This window comes from Ictidomys tridecemlineatus, chromosome 2 (genome assembly GCF_052094955.1).
Source record: "Ictidomys tridecemlineatus isolate mIctTri1 chromosome 2, mIctTri1.hap1, whole genome shotgun sequence".
Taxonomy (NCBI): domain Eukaryota; kingdom Metazoa; phylum Chordata; class Mammalia; order Rodentia; family Sciuridae; genus Ictidomys; species Ictidomys tridecemlineatus.
This window is the reverse complement of record NC_135478.1, coordinates 156,722,439-156,741,360: the sequence shown is the minus strand read 5'-3', so window position 1 is coordinate 156,741,360 and position 18,922 is coordinate 156,722,439. Positions and strand designations below refer to the sequence as shown.

Here is an 18,922-nt window from a genome sequence, read left to right as displayed (position 1 = left end):
TACAATTTCTCCAGCTTTCTTGTTCTTTCAGTTTGTGTTGACTATTCTCAGTTTTTACATTTTCATATAAATTTTAGAATTCATTTATCAATATATAAAATTACTGAAATATATATTGATTGATTGATTAGAGAGAATTTATAGTTTTATGGTTTATGAGCTTATTATTTACATCATCTTTTATTTCTCTCAGTAATACTTTGTAAATTGCATGAGGTGTTTTTGTTTTGTTTTGTTTTGGTAAGATTTACTTCTAGTTAATTTATTTTTAGGTTTTGTTTTAATATTTTTATTTTCCATTTGAAAGATAAGATGATTGATTCTGACTATTGACCTTGTATCTACGGAGGTTGCCCAATTCAGTTATTTCAAATTGTTTGAGTACATATTAGTAGTGTTTTCCTGCCATTTTCTATCTATTCGATCAAGTCATCCAAAAATATTCACAGTTTTATATCTTCATTTTCATCTTTGTTGTATTGGCTACTCCTCCAATATATTATTGAATAAAAATGGTAAGAATCAATAATAGTAAAAGTTTATTATTGATCTTGGAGGAAACTTTTCAATATCCATAAAGTGTGAAGTTTGTTATAAGAATTCCATAACTACTTTTAAGAAAGTTCCGGAAGTTCCATATCTAATTTGTTGTTTTTATTTTCAATTGATGTTGCAAAAAGTGGCATGTTTTCTTTCTATATTTCAAAATAACCATGCAATTTTTCTTCTTTTTTTCTGCCAATTTGTATCAACATTAATTGATTTTTCAGTAAACACTCTGGCACTCCTAGAATAAATGTACTTGTTTGTGATGTATTAACTCTTCTTAATCTAATGCATTCCTATATGGCAACTTACTCATGAGTTTCAAAGTCACTGGTAAGTTATTCTTATCCACCTTTTAAAATAAATTTAATTATTTGTGGCATCTCAAATGTTTTTCACTTTTTAACTCTTTCCAGAAGTAAAATTAGGAAATATCCATTTATTCTGCCTATTGTTATAGCAGACAAGCTTATATAAATAATGTAAGCTACCACTGTCTGCAACTGGAAGAGCTATCCATAGTCTAGAATCTTCTGGAAAAGACTAATAATTATACTTCATGAATATAAGAATTTTTCACTTTCTTCTGTTTTTTTTTTCTTTCTCTTTCTGTAACCTATTTGAATTCAGAAGAGTTTTGTAAACAAGCAAACACATATGAATGATAGGGTTTCAAGAAATATAAATTCACTTTAGGAAACAGAGAGCAAGTCATAGTAAGGACACAATAAGAAAACTCAGCCATCCAAAACTGAGAAATAGAGTACTGATAGGCTACAGTGGAACTGGAACTGGAACTGGAAATTCGAAAATGAGTTCACTGGTTCTACCTTGAAAAGGCGTGTTTCTGTTTTCTCAATCTCATTTCTGTTTGTATAGTGTTATACATGATCCAGCACAAATGAGCCTCCCTCCCTTATTAATGTGACTTAAAAGTTCATATGATCATTGTTATTTCAGATATTAAGAGAGGAAGACTCTTCACTTCTTGCATTTCTATGTCTCATAAAGACTTATAGCTAAAATCACTCTTCTGCCCTCTTGTCTTTGTGGCCATCTTGAAAGGAGGGAGATTATTTTGGTTGGTGATTTTGAGAGAACTTGCTGAGCATGCTCTGCTCCACAATTCCCCTTGCTCTATTCAGATATGGCTGTCTATGGAGAGGCATCTTACCTGCTCTTATCCATGCACATCTCCACAATATAGGAGTCAGAGTTCCACCTGCACCAGTGGCTGGGTGAATAATTTTATTTCCAATTTAGGAGTCAACTCTTAGAGGGATTATTTGGCTTCAGATCTAAATTTCTCCTCTCTACTTAATCTTTTTCAGTAATGATGCTTTAAAAAAATTCTATTGGTCTGAATTTAGCTTTTATTACTCAGTTGGTTTCAAAAAGAAAAAAAAGGATCTATTGTTTAGTGCTCCTCATGGACTCCACATAAAAAGAAAAAGGTCAGTACTTCACATCATATAAAAACAAATTTAAAATTTAGTAAGACCTAAATGAAAAAATAATATTTAAGTATATAGGTGAAAATAAAGAACAATTTTTTAACTTGAATATAGACAGGTTTCATTAGCAAGAAAGCACACACTCACACGAACAAGCAACTAACATGAATTTGACCATTAAAATGAAAATATCTGGTTATCAGATATAAACCTCCAAAACAATGTCTCAGATTGAAATAAAAATTTGTAGTGAGGTATCTGACAGAGGACTTCTATAAATCAAAAAACAAAGACAACCCAATAAATTAATAGCCAAAGGATAGAAAAGTCACAAAAATGAAAACTAGTCCCAAAATGAGATACTAAAAATATCAAGTGTATAGAACACTGTACTGAAAAAAAAATGAGAAACAATGAGAACACTTTAATGGAAATATATAATTGCTTTAGATGATAATATTAAGTAGAGCTGTTCTCTCAGTATGTTTTCTGTTGCTATAACAAAATGTCTGAGGCCAGTTTGGCCTCTGGAAGGGCCTCATGGTGGATTGTAAAAACAATCATATACACAAGAGATCCCATGGAAAAAGTCAGAAAGATATTCATGGGCCAGGGTGGCTCTTTTTATAATAACATATTCTCATAGGAACTAATCAGCATCCCAGGAAAACTATATTTATCTCTTCCAAGGATGAGGCCACTATGACCTAGGTACTCTGTACAAGGATGCACCTCTTAAAGGCCCAGTACCTCTCCCAACATCACCACAGTGAGAACCAAGACTCTAGCACAGAACTTTTGGGTGACACATTCAAGCCATATCTATTTTTTTTATTTTAATTTTTTTATTGGTTTTTCAAAACATTACAAAGCTCTTGACATATCATATTTCATACATTAGATTCAAGTATTTACCCCAAATACAGATTGCAGAATCACATTGGTTACACATCCACATTTTTACATAATGCCATATTAGTAACTGTTGTATTCTGCTACCTTTCCTATCCTCTACTATCCCCCCTCCCCTCCCCTCCCATCTTCTCTCTCTACTCCATCTACTGTAATTAATTTCTCTCCTTGTTTTTTTCCCATTATCTAAACCATACCATCTATAAATATGCATATCAAATGACCCTGCAATTTCATTTATACTTATATATCTTTATCCCACGAACGTACAAAATAACATGTATAAGGGTGTTCATAATGGTAGTATTTAATAGTGGTTAAACTTGCAGCAAATTAAATATATGTCAAAAGAGAAGAGATAAATCACACTGTATTAACAGAACAGAATATTGCACAGCAGTGAATGACACTAAGACAGAGACAGCAGGGAAAAACAGTAATGAAACTAAAAGAAGATTTCATCAGGGCAAAGTTTTCTAGTTTGTAGACTACAGCAAAATCTTTCATTATGTTACCACAAGTTTTTGTCAAATGGAGAATGATAAGGGCTGTTTTCATTAGTGCAGGTAGGTTAGTACAGTTGACATTGTCTTGGTAAACAATACCCAAATCTCAATGGCTTAACTCCAGAAAAGAGTTTTTCTCGTTTTCTCATTTATGCACCATCCACTGTGGGTCTGAGAAACCCAAGAGAACCTGTCCTTGGTGTGATGCAGGTACCTCAACCATTGATCCCACCATCTGCTCACAAGGTCTCTTCTACATCTCCTGCAACATGGGGGTGAGTAACACCTAGAGTTGATCCTACCTTGAGGCAAAACAGCCAGATCAGTCTGTTATTGAAAACAGGCTGGGCTATATCCAGGAAGGGACAAGAGAACTCCTTGGGGGGCTGGGGATGTGGCTCAAGCAGTAGCGGGCTCGCCTGGCATGCGTGCGGCCGGGCTTCAATCCTCAGCACCACATACAAAGAAAGATGTTGTGCCCACCGAAACTAAAAAATAAATATTAAAAAATTCTCTCTCTCTCTAAAAAAGAGAGAGAGAGAGAGAGAGAGAGAGAGAGAGTGAGAGAGAGAGAGAGAGAGAGAGAGAGAGAGAGAGAGAGGGAGAGAGAGAGAGAGAGAGCGCTAGCTCCTGGACAAAACAACTCTCATTTGGCTAACAGCAATTCTCTAGAGAGGGACAGCTGTGAGCTATGAGCCCATCCCCAGCAGCTGTGGAATGGGTGCCCCTGTTGCTTAGGTGGGTCTAAACAAGACAAAATTTTTGCTCAGTTATCCTATAGTAACAATATTTTCTCCACTTTTCTGCTTTGGCACACCCCCCACCCCGTGCCCTGAGTGGGTGCTGTGTCACTGCCCCTCTTCTAAGCTACTGATTCAACTTTTGCTGCATACTATCATTTGCAAGTTACTCTTGATTTCCTGGGTATCACTGTGTCTTCTGATCACTGAGGCCACTGCTTGGCATTATGGCCACTTCTACTATCTTTTATTTATTTGCAGGCAATGTTAGCTCTGCTGCTGATTTCACAGCTTTCTGGGTAACAAGTTTTATTAACTTCAGTTTACCATCCAAGCTAGAGAGGGAGATGGAGATCAATCCTTGTACTGCCTTGCCTTGCAATTGTTTAATGAATACCCAAAGCAGGGAAGAATGTACTCCAGTGCTTTTGAGAGTTAATTATAGAGTAACTTTTTCACTTCATATTTAAAGCACCACCCGACTAATCACTACTCAGACTTCCCTCTTTTCCAATGCCTACTGTTCTGTTATTGAAACACTATGATCTTCCCAACTCTCTGTTCCCTTGGACTGAGACCACTCCTCATTTGTCTCTCAATCCCTCTGGTAGGTGGACTGTTTTGGCTTGGTATGTGCCAACAAAGCTCCAGGCTGACTGAAGGTAGCCAAATGCCAGTAGTGTCACAGCCATGACTCCAAGCTACCTATGCAAAACTCACTTTAAGACTAACTTGTTTGTATTGTTGAAACTGGAATTAATTTAAGATGCAGTAATTGTTACATAGAAACACTGTGTTAAGGTCTGTGCAGAATCCTATGATATCATTTCTAGTACTTTCAACAATGTTTGGGTTTCCTATCCTTCTAGGCAAATGAAAATCATTCAATAAGCTATAAGTGGAAATAACCTATGGAATGGAATATTTAACTACTAGGTTATTTCTGGGTTGAAGTGTTTAGTTGTACATGTAAGATTCTTTCATGCTATCACCTCTGTGTTGCAGGAGGTGTAGAAGAGAACTTGAGGGCAGATGGTGGGATCAATGGTTGAGGTACCTGCATCACACCAAGGACAGGTTCTCTTGGGTTTCTCAGACCCACCGTAGATGGTGCATAAATGAGAAAATGAGAAACACTCTTTTCTGCAGTTAAGCCATTGAGATTTGGGTATTGTTTGTTAAGACAGTGTCAACTGTACTAACCTACCCTCACTAACGAAAACAGCCCTTGTGGTTCCCCATTTGACAAAAACTCGTAGTAACATAATGAAGGATTTTGCTGTAGTCTACAAACTAGAAAACTTTGCCCTGATGAAATCTTCTTTTAGTTTCATTACTGTTTTTTTTTCCTGTTCTCTTCTATGTTAGCTGGCATGTTCTGAAAAAATGTCCGTATTTGCGTAGAATGGTTTGGCAAAATATTACTGAACATAAGTAAATTACAGTTAGTTAACTAACAACAATTGTCAAAATTAGTAAAATATGTACACTACAAGTTGGCCTAGATAATTTAAGAAGTAATTCAATGATTGGATCATTTGCATGGTACTAGAGACCAAATCTTTTAAACACTATATCTTTTTTTTTTTAATGAAATTGGTTAGAAGTATATTTTTAGCCAAAGCATTCATTATGGGAAGTCTGATAATTCATGCTACAAGTCATATAAATAGATAGTAAAATATGTTTTCTCACTAGAATCCCCCAGCTAGATAATCCTCAAAAATACTTTTGTTTAAAGCTATATTTAGTTAACTATATTGGAACAAAAAGAAAGATGTAAGTACAAATATTCACATAAGAACACTAAACAATCCTTATGGAATATTATTGTTGAGATATTGAATATTTTAACAAAACATTATGAATATATTGTATGTATGATATGGTATTTAATATTTATTTGAACATATCTATTATTTAGAGAACACTTCACATAAACTTGACTGATGTTGAAATTTATTTCTTTTACACCCAAGGATTATAATCTTATGTTGATAAATGAATTTAGTCTGAACTTTCTATTATGACAAAGTTAAAGCCTGAAACATATATGGTAATTTAGATGATGAAAGAGAGGTGATAGAATAGCGGCTGAGAAAGATGTATAACATTCCAGAGTCAAACAGAACTCATATTGATGGCTGGGGGTATTGGCAATCCTTCTGTATTTCTTCCTGTAGGCACTTCATGATGTCACATTGCAAACTGGTTTTTCTGTTTCAGAGAGAATATGCTTCATGCAGTCTTTTTACAGAAAGATATTTCATTGTCATAGTAAACAAATCTATCTGTTCAACATTTTTCAGACCATTTGACAAAGTAGTCTTTTAAAGAAAAGCTTAGACAATAAAGCATTCATCTTCATGACCACTACTTAAAATGGTAGGATCTGGGTAATCAAATTCAATATTTAAAAATATATGTATACATAACAGCAACAGTCAAATGTTTACTGAATGTGAATAATGTGTCAGGTATTGTGTTCTGCATGAGTTATTTCATGTAATCTTCAAAATAACTCTTTAAATTAGATAGTATTATTTTAATAAATATAAATATATAAATAACAAAGTGAATCACCCAGAGAGTGTAGGTAACTTGTTCAAGGTCAGAGATTTGGTCATTGATTATAAGTGAATTGAACAAATATTTTTCTGGCACAAGAGTTTACAGACATGAGTAAAACATGGGCCCAGTCCTTGAGGAACTTTGTGGGAGAGACAGACATGTAAACAGCAATTCAGTATGACATGAAAAGCACTGCATACATGAAATAGGGACTGTGACTTCATACCAAGAAAATAACATTTGAGCTGAAAGTTAAGATTCCATTTGAAGAAAGGGGAAGGTCATTTGAGGCATCTTAACCTTTGTCAGTGGCAAAAGAGAGGCATGAGAGGATACAGGGCATTGGGAAATGCTGCTGAGTATATGAGGCTGGTGTGAATGAGTGGGGAGATGGAAAAGAAAATGTCTTAGTATATATATAATTATTATATATAATTTGTTATATATATAATCTATATATAATATAATAAAATAGAACAATTGAGGTGAAATACATGAACAATGCTGTATAATAGACTCAGGAACTTGAAGAGGTGGTAAGAAAGGGAAAAGAGATATTACTTTATTCATTAGGTCAAAAAGTAGTTTCCAAAATTAAATATTCATAAAGCTTGAATATCTGAGATAAACTAGGAAAAAAGAGGAAAAAGATTGAGCTACACACATAATTTAAAAGTCTTATTTCTTGGTATAAAGTACACTCATGAAATTGGAAAATCCCTAAGGTTATTTAGGGCATTTGAAATACACCATAGGGAAACCCCTAAAGAAAAGCAAGTTTACTTAAAATAAATAAATAAATAGGCTCTCTGAGCTAATGTTTAAAAATGTTAATGTAAAATTTTTTTTAAATTTTATTTGTTGCTAATGTAACGTTTTAGGTAAAGAGTATGATAATTTATTTCAGAAGGCAATGTAGCAAAATTAAACGTCTAATTAAAATAGAATACAAAAGAAAATGCTAAAATTCTCTAGAGTATATGGAGCAATTTATGAAGACATGTGAAGCATTGACTATAAATGAGAAAAGGATGAAATGTGCCTCATGAGGTATGTTTCTTACCAAAGAACAGCAAAATAATGACGGAATAAACACTGTTTTTATTCCTTACCTTTTCCAGAAAGAGAAAAACCTGCTAGAGAAGTAAGGAGGCCAAAGCATGAAAGATAAACACATAAGCACAAGTGAAGGCCTGCAGGAACACCACGGGAACAGGCAAGTGAGTACTTGCTTTGTTTGTTTACCATTCAGGAGCAAAGCCAGTTAGGGAACATGTTGACACAATAATATGTAGTGGCAAAGGCTGATAAAATATTATTGTATGCATGTATATAATAAGAAAACATAGAACGAATTAGAGAGAAAGTTAAGAATGCAGGGGTATGGAATGTGTATTGCCATATACAAGTGTGATGTCACACACACTAGATATGTGACATCACACATATATGGGACAGCATTCATAAAGAGGCCCTAATGCAAATAATTTCATGGAATTAAGTGGAGATTTAAAAAAGAGAAAGAGGAAGTAAAGAGGAAGACAGGACAAATGTAGATGTTATTTTTTTTTCCCAAGAGGACTTACATTTTCCATCCTATATGTTTTTAACACTCCTTCTTAAGAGATGGAGACTATTTTTCTTCCACTTTTATCTAGAAGGATCTGTGTCTATGTTAAAAGGAATTTATGATGTGATTCCCTAATGTAGGTCATAAAAAATGATAGTTTTGATCTGGCTCTCTTTGGTCACTGCTATGGGGCTCTGAGCTGCCATAGTGGTTTTAGGTCACCATGCTGTGAGCAACCCTACGTCAAATGTGGATTATCCAGTTATCAGCTCCAGCTGAGGTGCCTGCCAACAGTCAGCACCAGCTGTCAGATGTGTGAATAAAGATGTGTACAGAAGATTCCCTCTCCAAGCCTTCAGGTTCCTCCAGCTGACACTTCAGCCATCATGAAGCAGAAACGAAGGTCCCCAACTATATTCTTTATAAGTTGCTGACCCATGAAATTCATGATTGTCATAAAATGATTATTTTGAGCCACAAAGTTTTTAGGTACATTTATTATGCATTCATAAATGACTGACAAGAGAAAATGGCAATTGTTTTTATTGCTAAAAGTGTTGACATTGAACATGCTTATAGTCATATCCTTATTAACCTACCCCTAGAAAGAGTATTGCTAGATCATGGGTTCAGAGTATTCTAAGTGTTGCTAATTATTGTCAAGCTCCCTGAGCAATGTATGCTACCAACATTTATATTTATTATAATGGTAAATTTTATGAATCTGAAAAACATGATAAACACTGAATATTATTATAATTTGTACAATAATGTCTAGTGCAGCTGAATTTAGTACATCAAAATATAAATATCCTAAGGGAAACTGATAATGTGCTATTTTTGTATAAAGAGACAACTGTATAGCATTTAAGATGAATGAGCTACAGCTGTACATACCTTTTTAAACAGTTGTACATATTAATATGATTAATCTTAGAGACATAATGTTCAAAAAAGCACATTGCAAGAGAATATATAGTATAGTGATATTTATATACACTTAGAAATATAAACAATATCTCTATTTAATCATTCATAAAATCTGTAGCATGTCTAACCAAGTGTCATTCTATATTTTAGGCACTGGTGATACAACAGTGAAAAGAAAATAAAGAGATGAACATATTGATCTTGGTCCTCCACAGTTTACATGGTTGGCAGATACCATGTGCATATATGTGCATAGTCAAAGAACAAAATTGTTCATAGCAATGATACATCTTTGGGATAGTGGTTTCTTTGAAAGAGGGAGAAAAGCAGAAAGAATAAGTGGTCTTTACTTATGTTTTATTTATTTGAAACAAATATAGTAAAATGTTCATTTTTATAAAATTTTGGCGGCAATTATACATTATGTTCTGTGTTTTTCAGTATGTTTGAAATGTTGAGTCAGTTTTAAAAGAAAAATTAAATCAATTAATACCATTATAACATAGTGGCCAGTCTTTAGTTGTTGGGGAAATGCCTTTCTTAACATGATACTTGGATAGAAACTTCACGTTTAAAATGTATTGGTAGAGCTGAGTCTTGAACCAAAAGGAGGCAGTATGCTACAGATAAACTTGAATAAAAATTCTGTTTTTCCCACTTCCTGGTGCCAGTGGGTGACACACTTGACCTTCTGGAAGTTGTTCCCTAATCCAAAGATAGTGGTGATAAAACAAACTTAGCTCTGTGGGCTTTTGTTGGTATCAGAGGTAAAGTAGACAAACGGTTAAGATTAACTGAATACTGGTACATGGCCGGCAGTGTTTTTAGTACTTTAAGTAAATTAACTTTGTGATTCCCAAACTGTGCTGCTGAAGCATTGCTGTGAACTCACAGGGTCTCTGTGGAATATTGCAAATCCTACAATATATACTGTGATACCTGATACCTGTTAGACACTATTGAACAGCTCAAGCTGTTTCACAGTCTCAATCACAGTATTCCTTGTGATTGTGTTCTATGCATTGTCTTTGGCAGTTGCTGATATAAAACATAATGCCCAGGTGAAAATTCATACAGGGAAGGAAGTGAGGGTGGTAGTACCCACTGTGACTGCAAGGTTGGAGAAATTATGTGATGCCCAGAAAACACATGCATCTTATTAATAAGTAACAATGTTTAAGAATAAGATTAAAATACTATTATTACTATTATTTATATAATTTATGTGTACTGTATTTTCAAGTGGCTGGTACTGCAAGCTGCTGGGACATAAATACTTAAGTTGTTCGGACATACTTGGTAAGTGGTACTATTAGGTGTTTCTTTTTCTCTTCACTAGGGTGGCCTAGAGAAGAGAATTGCTGAGACACTGTGTGCACTGCAAATAGAAAAGGTTTGAACTCCCTGAATTAGCCTGTTTAATCTTCATATCAACCAAAGGAGGTAAGCCATATTATTATCTCCATCTTACATAAACTGAGGCACAGAGAGGTTTACTATCTTATCCACATAGCTAAAAAGAGTATTGTACAGGCTTTAAAGGTGACATCCTTTAAAGCCTGTACAATGTACACCAAAGCTGACATCCAAATTAGTATATGTACTGCTTCCATGTATCTGAATCTGTGCATAGTATGACAGTATCAAATAAACTACACTAAAGAGACATGTCCTGAGGAGAACTACAATCTCGATCAAAGTATTAAAAGTACATAATTTTAAGCTGGACCTAGAAAACACTTTTATTGGTACTTATCAATTATATAGAATGGTAGGTTTCATTGCGGCATATTCACTATTATATAAAAACAATTGATCAGTTTCACTCCTTGATATTCCCCCACCCTTCCATCTCTATCCTCCCCCTCTACTCTAATGTTTTCCCTTCTACTTTCATGGTGTCCTTTTTTATGATTATTTTTTTCCTTCTAGCTTCTACATATGAGAAAAAAATACAGTATCTTTTCTGAGCCTGACTTATTTTGCTCAAAATTATGGTCTCTAGTTATATTCAATTTCCTGCAAATGACATAATTTCATTCTTATTTATGGCTGAACAAAACTCCATTGTATACATATATATATACCACATTTCTTTATTTATTCACCTGTTGATGGGCATCTAGGCAGGTTCCATAACTTGGTTCTTATGAATTGTGCTGGCATAAACATGGTGTGCATGTATCTCTAAAGTAGGTTGATTTTAGTTCTTTTATGTAAATAAATGGTATGGCTGGATTATATGATAGTTCTGTTTTTAGCTTTTGAGAAACCACTATGCTGATTTCCATAGTGACTGTGCTCACTTGCAATCCCACCAAAGGTGTGTAAGGGTTTTTCTTTTCCCTTCATCTTCTTCAGCATTTATTGTTTTTTTTTTGTATTTTTGATGATTGCCGTTTTAACTAGAGTGAGATGGAATCTCAAGTGTAGTTTTGATTTGCATTTTCCTGATGGCTAAAGATTCGAACCTTTTTCTCATGCAGCCATTAGTCCTTTGTTCCTCTGGAAGAAACTTTTATAAATCATCATAAAAGGAAAATACTATAGTCTTGATAAGTCTCAGAGACAAACACACTTGGTCACAAGCAGAGTCAGTCACTCTCTGTCCTAATTCCTGATGTCCCCATGTTATAACTGGGGAAGGTCTGCTAGGAAATATCCCCATGTTATAACTGGGGAAGGCCACCAAAATATAGGTACCTACAATAACATCAGGGGACACAGATAGATAAATACCTGAGCTTGAAGAACAGTGTCATGGTAAAAATCTTGGTAGAAGGTAATACTCTTTACATTAATGATCAGGTATTTCACATTTGAACTTGCAATTTCCAGTGATTATTCTTAGTAGAGCAACTGTTCCCATTGGATATAAACTTCATTCTCATTAAAAGATCCTCATTTGATCTCTCATCCTCCATATTTCTGTAAAATACTTCCTTTGTGCTCCACAGCAGATAAATGTCTTGTATCTGGCTTCCTCACCAGCAGAAGTTTCTCAAGGTCAAGGACAATGCTTTTTGCCTCAGTCACTATCTGCAAAAATCAGCCAAGAATGGTTAGTAATAAATAGTAGGTGCTTAGAAGATGTTTGCTACATGAGGTTATAGTAAATGTATGTTGGAAGAATGCTATATATAAGCTATGATGTAATTTATTTAATCCACCCAAATGAAAACTTGTCTCCAATCAGAAATAACTGATTTAGTCTTTACATAAACAAGAAACAAATGCCTATTAAGTCCCTAAGATTATAGGCTTATCTGTAATAAAGGCTTCTGTTACCCTAACAAATACATCTGTTCATTAGCCTAAAATAACCTTGCATTCTTCCCAAACTAAAACTTCCCTGAAGAGTCAGGGTTTTCCTTATGCATTCAAGTTCACATGTAACCACCTTCCGGAACCCCACCCTGCTCTGGCCCTACTGAGAGATGCACATGTGTCTTCTCAGTGCCCTAAGAGCTCAACATCATTGTTTTTACCTTTTTGCCTTCACTCGTAAGATTCATGTTGCTTGGAATAGTCATTGTGTTTCTGCATCTTACCTACCCCAATCCTGCCCTTTCTTCATTTCTGGCTTAGGCTGATCCACTGTTATGTTTTCCCGATAGTTTTAGACTCCACTGACACCCTTTCTATGAACTTCAGTTGCATAATAACTCTGGGCCATGCCACTTGACTCATGAATATGCTGCTTTGTTTTACCCTTTTTTATTTGCTAATCTAGACTTTCCAACCAGATCCCAAAACTCCCCGAGTGGAGGAATCAATCATTATGGCATCACCAAGTCAAACATGGTTCTAAACAAATTATAGTCATTTTGTGTTTCATGATTCATTTCTCCATTGGCACAGCCTCACATATTGCTAATGACAACTGATTTGACAGACTACAAATCTTACTACAAATATAGTAATATTTCATGAAGCACTAAGCAAAGCAGAAGTTGCTGATACTAAAGAGGAAGGGGGGATCATTTATTGGATATCAAAGTGAAGAAGGAAAAACAATGTGAGTGGGTGGAAGTTCAGATTTAGTTCATGGCCAAGTGTAGAAAGGTCAGTAGTCGTCAGGAAATAAGAACTAAAAGACCAGAACAACAACAAAAAAAAGCTAAAGCTTGAATTGAATTAAGCTGTTTGTGTTCCACTGATGCCATTTGAATATACCTAGTCTTCATTGGTTCAGATTCAGAATTAGAGAATCATGTGTTTGGGGCAGATTTGGAAGCAAATTTTTCCATATGCTCTACATGCTGAGTCTGGTAACACTAATGCATTTGGGTTATTCTGGAATTAAGAGATATATGTGGATTTGGATATGGTTACGTATGACAATGATGATAAGGAGTACACATCACATTTTCTACTATCCTAGAATCTTGATGAAATTGTATGTGGCTCATGAATTCTATTGTGTAGTGTACAAAGCCACTCAATGTCGCAGCTGAAAGAGGACATGCACAGAGGCACTGACATGTATTCCAGGAAACATTTGTGTTGTCTCCTTTTGGGCATCATGGAACCATTTTGGCTTAGTGTGTCTTTCTGAATGAAGAGAATTAAAAAGAAATGCCCTTTCTTCCCCACACAGTGCTAAATTGTCTTGAAAGAATAAGCATTGGCATGTCTTAGAAAAGTGCTGTTTACTGTGTAGCTTTATTGGCTATGACATATTCTTATGCTCTGAGAAGACAGAAAGTAGATCATTGGAGTAAGGGTTGGGTATGGAGAATAGATGAAATCAAGATATTAAATTGCAAATCCATTCAGCCACTCTCCATTTCCAGCCCTTGTCTCTTCCTGTGTTTGTCTATGAGGCTACGGATTAGGTGCTTCCCTTCATGGGCAGCCTTTTGCCTCACCATAGGCTTATGATCTTCTCTATGTCAAGACAACATGTTTGTTTATGTGGTAGATTGCACTTGCTTTCTCCAAAGTAGGAGAAATATGCCTATTTGCTGTAAATAAGCAGAATTATTGAGTCTGTCCTTAGTAAACTAATATTTTTAGTGATTTCTATAGGCATCATGGTATCATTTGATATTAAACATCCTTGACCACATCAGCAGTTGTATGCAATTAGCAGAGAGGAACAACGAGAGTGATTTGTCCATCTTTTTGCTTTCTGTTATACCACACTTAAAAGTGGAGATTTTATTCGCATTTTACAGATAGATTTCTACATTGCCATTTCAAAGTTTAGGCTATTTTCTAGTGCTTTATTCTTGAGGGTAGTGCAGCAAAATGCCCACCCTTCTTTGAATAAAAACTGAGTCCTCTGAATGGATCTCAATCTCCTAGGAGAGGGAAATTGGCAGAGAAGTCAATGAGCATAGTGCTAAAAGGACACAGTTATTCCCTTCCTGCTGCTTTCTTGACCATGGAGGCAGCACCCAGAGGGGTCCAAATCATCAAAGAACAGGCATTTAAGTAAGAAAAGAATATAAATAGCTACCCTAAGACAGCTTCATTATACCAATTATATTTTAAAAACTTCTAAGTGTTCAGAAAAGTATAAATCATTAAAAAGAAGGAAAAAGCTATTCAAGGGATGAAGAATATTGACATTGTTAAACTGTTTCAATATAATTGGTATTGATAATTTTAATTTTCACTTCTCTGCCATTTCTAAAGAGTTCTAAAAGTTTAAAATGTTTATTTTAAAACATTTTTATGGTTTTAAATGGTTTCTTTAAAAAATTAGAGATTTTCCCAGTTTGGGCCACTATATCAAAATTTGCTATGAAGTTATTAAGCTCCTGGAATGAACCTAAATTATAAAAAAATTGAACAACGTCTAGAATACATTGAAAATCTAGTGATTATTTGGCCTTTATGGAAAAGATGTCTGGTCTGAAATGAAAAATACTGAAAGTGTTAAAACAAGTACAAGTAGAAAAAAATAATAGGAGAAAAATGATGATTGCAGCTGTGGACAAATGACCCATGCAGCATATCTAACTATAGGTGTTCAATGATGTTGGGAAGTATTTTGGATACAAGTCAAGAGTTGGGAGTAGAGATGACAACTTAACAGGTATCTGTTTTAAATAGGTATATTTCCTTAGATCTCTTGTTCCCTGGCATCTACCCAGCTCTGCTCAATCAATTTCTCTTCTTGGGATTTTCATTTTTCCCCTTTCTAATATAGTATATCATTCTTTTGTAGCTGTACACAACATCAGAGGCAGAGATTGGGGAGACAGGAAAAGAAGAGGCTTTTGTTTCTTTCTACCACTCATCTGGGTATCAGACACTAATCATGGTAAACAGGGAAGTCACCACCACCAGAATAGGATCTGCCCCCAGGACCTCCCCACAATGCCTCCTGAGAAGGCCTTCCAACAAAGAGTAGAAGATGTGAGATTCGTCCAAGAGCAGATTCCATTCAGATCCCAATCCCTATGATAACAGAACAACACAAGGTGAGAGGCAGCTGCCCATCCTGGATAAAACCAAGTTCCTGGTATTTGACCATATCAACATGGGCAAGCTCATCAGGATAACTAGAAGGTGCTTACAGCTCAATGTTCATCAAGGCTTCTTCCTTTTGGTAAACCAAGAAACATGGTGAGTGTGTCCTTGCCCATCTCCAAGGGGCACGAGAGTGAGAAGGATGAAGCTGGATTCTTCCTGTGTGTGGTGTATGACTCCCAGAAGATGTTCAGAATGAAGTTGTTGGAATTAAGAATAGAACAATGCATCTTAAGTTTTGAATGTCCTTATTAAGGGAAAAAAGAGATTCTAACAACTGGACTGATCAGTTCATCAGTAACATGTCATCAGAACACTTGTGTTTCACCTAGGAATTTTGGGAGTTTGTTTTTGTATTTAGAGCAGAAAAACTGAGGTCCAAGTGAGCACACCCAGCTTTGGGCACCTGTATTATTTAACATAAGCATATTGTTTTCAAATTTTAGAAGTTTAAAAATAAAATACTTTGCATCCTAAATTGCCAATAAAATAGATGTTCAAGTTATTTTAATGCTCTTTTCTCCTCTAATAGGAGCTTGCAATCTGAGCAGCAACTTCAGGGCATTCAGAGACAGCAAGTCTCTCCTCTAGCTTCAGAGAATCTGCTGACTCTTTGTAGAAGCATTTCTACTCAGAGAAATTTCCCTAAGGGGATCTCTAAGCTGAATTGTCAAGAAAAAGTCCCCCAAAGCCTTTGCTTTTGCACAGAACAGGGTCAAGGGGGTGTGCAGGAAACCAGTGTGCATGACTCAAGGTCTTTTCTTCCCAGCTGCAGCATGCCAAGAGTCCACACTCCAGCAGTGCTGGAAGGTACTGCCTTAGTTTCTTCTATGAACAATGAACACAAAAAAGCACCACTGCTCAGTAGGAAAAAGGAACCTTGAACTATGTATAATTTTGGTTTAATTTCTTAGAGGTTGCAAAGAAAAGTGGCATTTTTTTTTTCTGTTTTGGATTTTCTCTGGTCTGAGATTTCAAATGTTGCCTGCTCTGGTAAGAGATTAATGTACCTGTGCACCATTAAGATGTGGCAAAAACAAAGGACCAATCAATATGTTAGAGCCAGATAGCACTAGCACTCAAATGCCCTCCTTTGCCTTTCATTAAAATCCATGGATACATTTTTTAAATGTTATGTTGCTAAAATTTGTTATTAAAAATTCTCATTTTTTCCAATCCCCAGCACCACACACAGACACAAATTCTCATGTTTTTAAAAGTAGTTCAGTCAGACACCACTCAGAACTGTCCTAAATTTGTATCACATGCATGCCAACTGTGAAGAAAACAGCAAAAGGAGACTTATGGTCTTCACAAACATTCACACCCAGAGTTAAACATCCTCCAGATCCAACCTAGGTAAAACTACCATTGCTCTCTGCTACCCGCACAGGGCTCTCTATTGACTTCTTTTCTTGGGAGTGTCACAGAAAGATCAATTACACCACTGTGGATTGTACTGGGTCACAGATACAACAACACAGTATAGCCCTTGTATTTGTGTCTGGAGTCATTCTCAGAGTCATGGACAGTAATGGGAGGAAAGCAACATGGCCATACCTGTTCTTCAGGCTTCTCATGAGGGGTCCCCCACCACTCTGGCTGCTGCATGCATCTGGCTACTTTTAATGTGTACATTTTTACATTATGAAAATTCTCAGCCTGCTATGCTTAGATTGTATACATCATTATATCTGATATTATTGTAACTACCGTGTGATCAATAAGATTCCTAAAGTACTGCTTTTAAAAAAACAGCATGCTGAGAGGATGACCTTTATTCATAGGATCTTTAAAACAAGTAAGTTTTTTAATGCACTAAGTGAATAATTGTATAACTATCAAAAAAGGAAGGAAGGAATAAAATAAATAAATCTGGAGAAAGGATGGCTGTGAGGTGCTAGGGTGACAACTCACCTCATGAATTACTGTGCAAATAGAAACCCTTTTGTCACATGATTTACATCCCCTGTTTAATTGTGTCTGACATTTGACACTTTCTGTTGCTACTTTACATCACATCTACCTTAGCATCTAGATTCCTGCTTGTAGTGTGAGAGAATCCACTAAAAGTATTCACTTATCATACAATCAGCCCCAGGAAAGACATCTGAGCTTTAATCAAGGAATGTATGCAAGGAAAAATTTCCAGTATCTTATTTAATAGACAAGGATAACATATCCCTGTCTTCCAATATGTTCCAGATGACACTTAGAGAGATTTATAACAAAATGGGACAGGTATGACAGTGGAATTCATGTTTCTCAGTAGCAGAGTTATTTGTGTAGTAAAATGTCTGATTCTGGGGTCCACATCATCATTTTAAAAATATGATTGTGTTATTTCAAAGTACTTTATTTAGAAAAATGTCTTTGATGATACAAATTTAATTGGCATTGGTGCACCAGGATTATAGGAAATATAATTCCCAACTCTCAAAACTTCCACCTGAAACCAGCCAACACACATTTCATTAATCTTACCACTGAGCAGAAAAGTTCAAATTAAAAATATGAAGATCTTCCCATGAATGCACATCTGGACTTCATTTCTTTATCTCTTGAGCAGACACATGAGCTGAAAACAGTAATTTGGGTAGGGTTTCTGAGTGTTGGGCTGGATACTCTGCAGAACAAGAGGTGTGTCCTGCTGCTGGACTCTTACCCTGCTGCATTGCCATTTGTATAACTTTGATAACAGCATCTTCCACTCCAGATGCCAGAGTTATTGCTAAAAGAACTGTGGTTAGTTTGAGAATAAAGTAGATCTTTATCCATAGCTTTCATTGGTCTTACCTTGTTCTATCCTACTAACCATCCTCTCATGAGAAATTTCTTTTTTTTTCTTTTTTTTTTATTGTTGGTCGTTCAAAACCTTACACAGTTCTTAATACATCATATTTCACAGTTTGATTCAAGCGGGTTATGAACTCCCAACTTTACCCCGTATACAGATTGCTGTATCACATCAGTTACCCTTCCATTGATTGACATATTGCCTTTCTAGTGTCTGATGTATTCTGCTGTCAGAATACATCATGAGAAATTTCAACATTTCAATTTTAGCATCTCTTATGCTTCAACCTGCGACTCCTCTGTGATTTCCTGAAATTGCCACAAAGCAAAAAATGCATTCAACACAAACAGCACACAAGCAAATAAGTCTCAGGCAATGAAAAGTTGATGGCAAGTATGTGAAGAAATTTGTTA

General features: G+C 35.5%; 1 long non-coding RNA gene across 1 annotated transcript in view; it reads left to right on the top strand.

The window, feature by feature from the left end:
* The window catches only part of LOC120891923 (uncharacterized), a 40,289-nt gene extending 24,099 nt beyond the window's left edge, over positions 1 to 16,190 (top strand). Inside the window, exons 3-5 of the long non-coding RNA XR_005736513.2 lie at positions 7,851 to 7,949; positions 10,569 to 10,672; positions 15,408 to 16,190. This is a non-coding gene — a long non-coding RNA (uncharacterized LOC120891923). The remainder of the gene's footprint in view (positions 1 to 7,850; positions 7,950 to 10,568; positions 10,673 to 15,407) is intronic.
* The last annotated feature ends 2,732 nt before the right edge of the window (positions 16,191 to 18,922 follow it).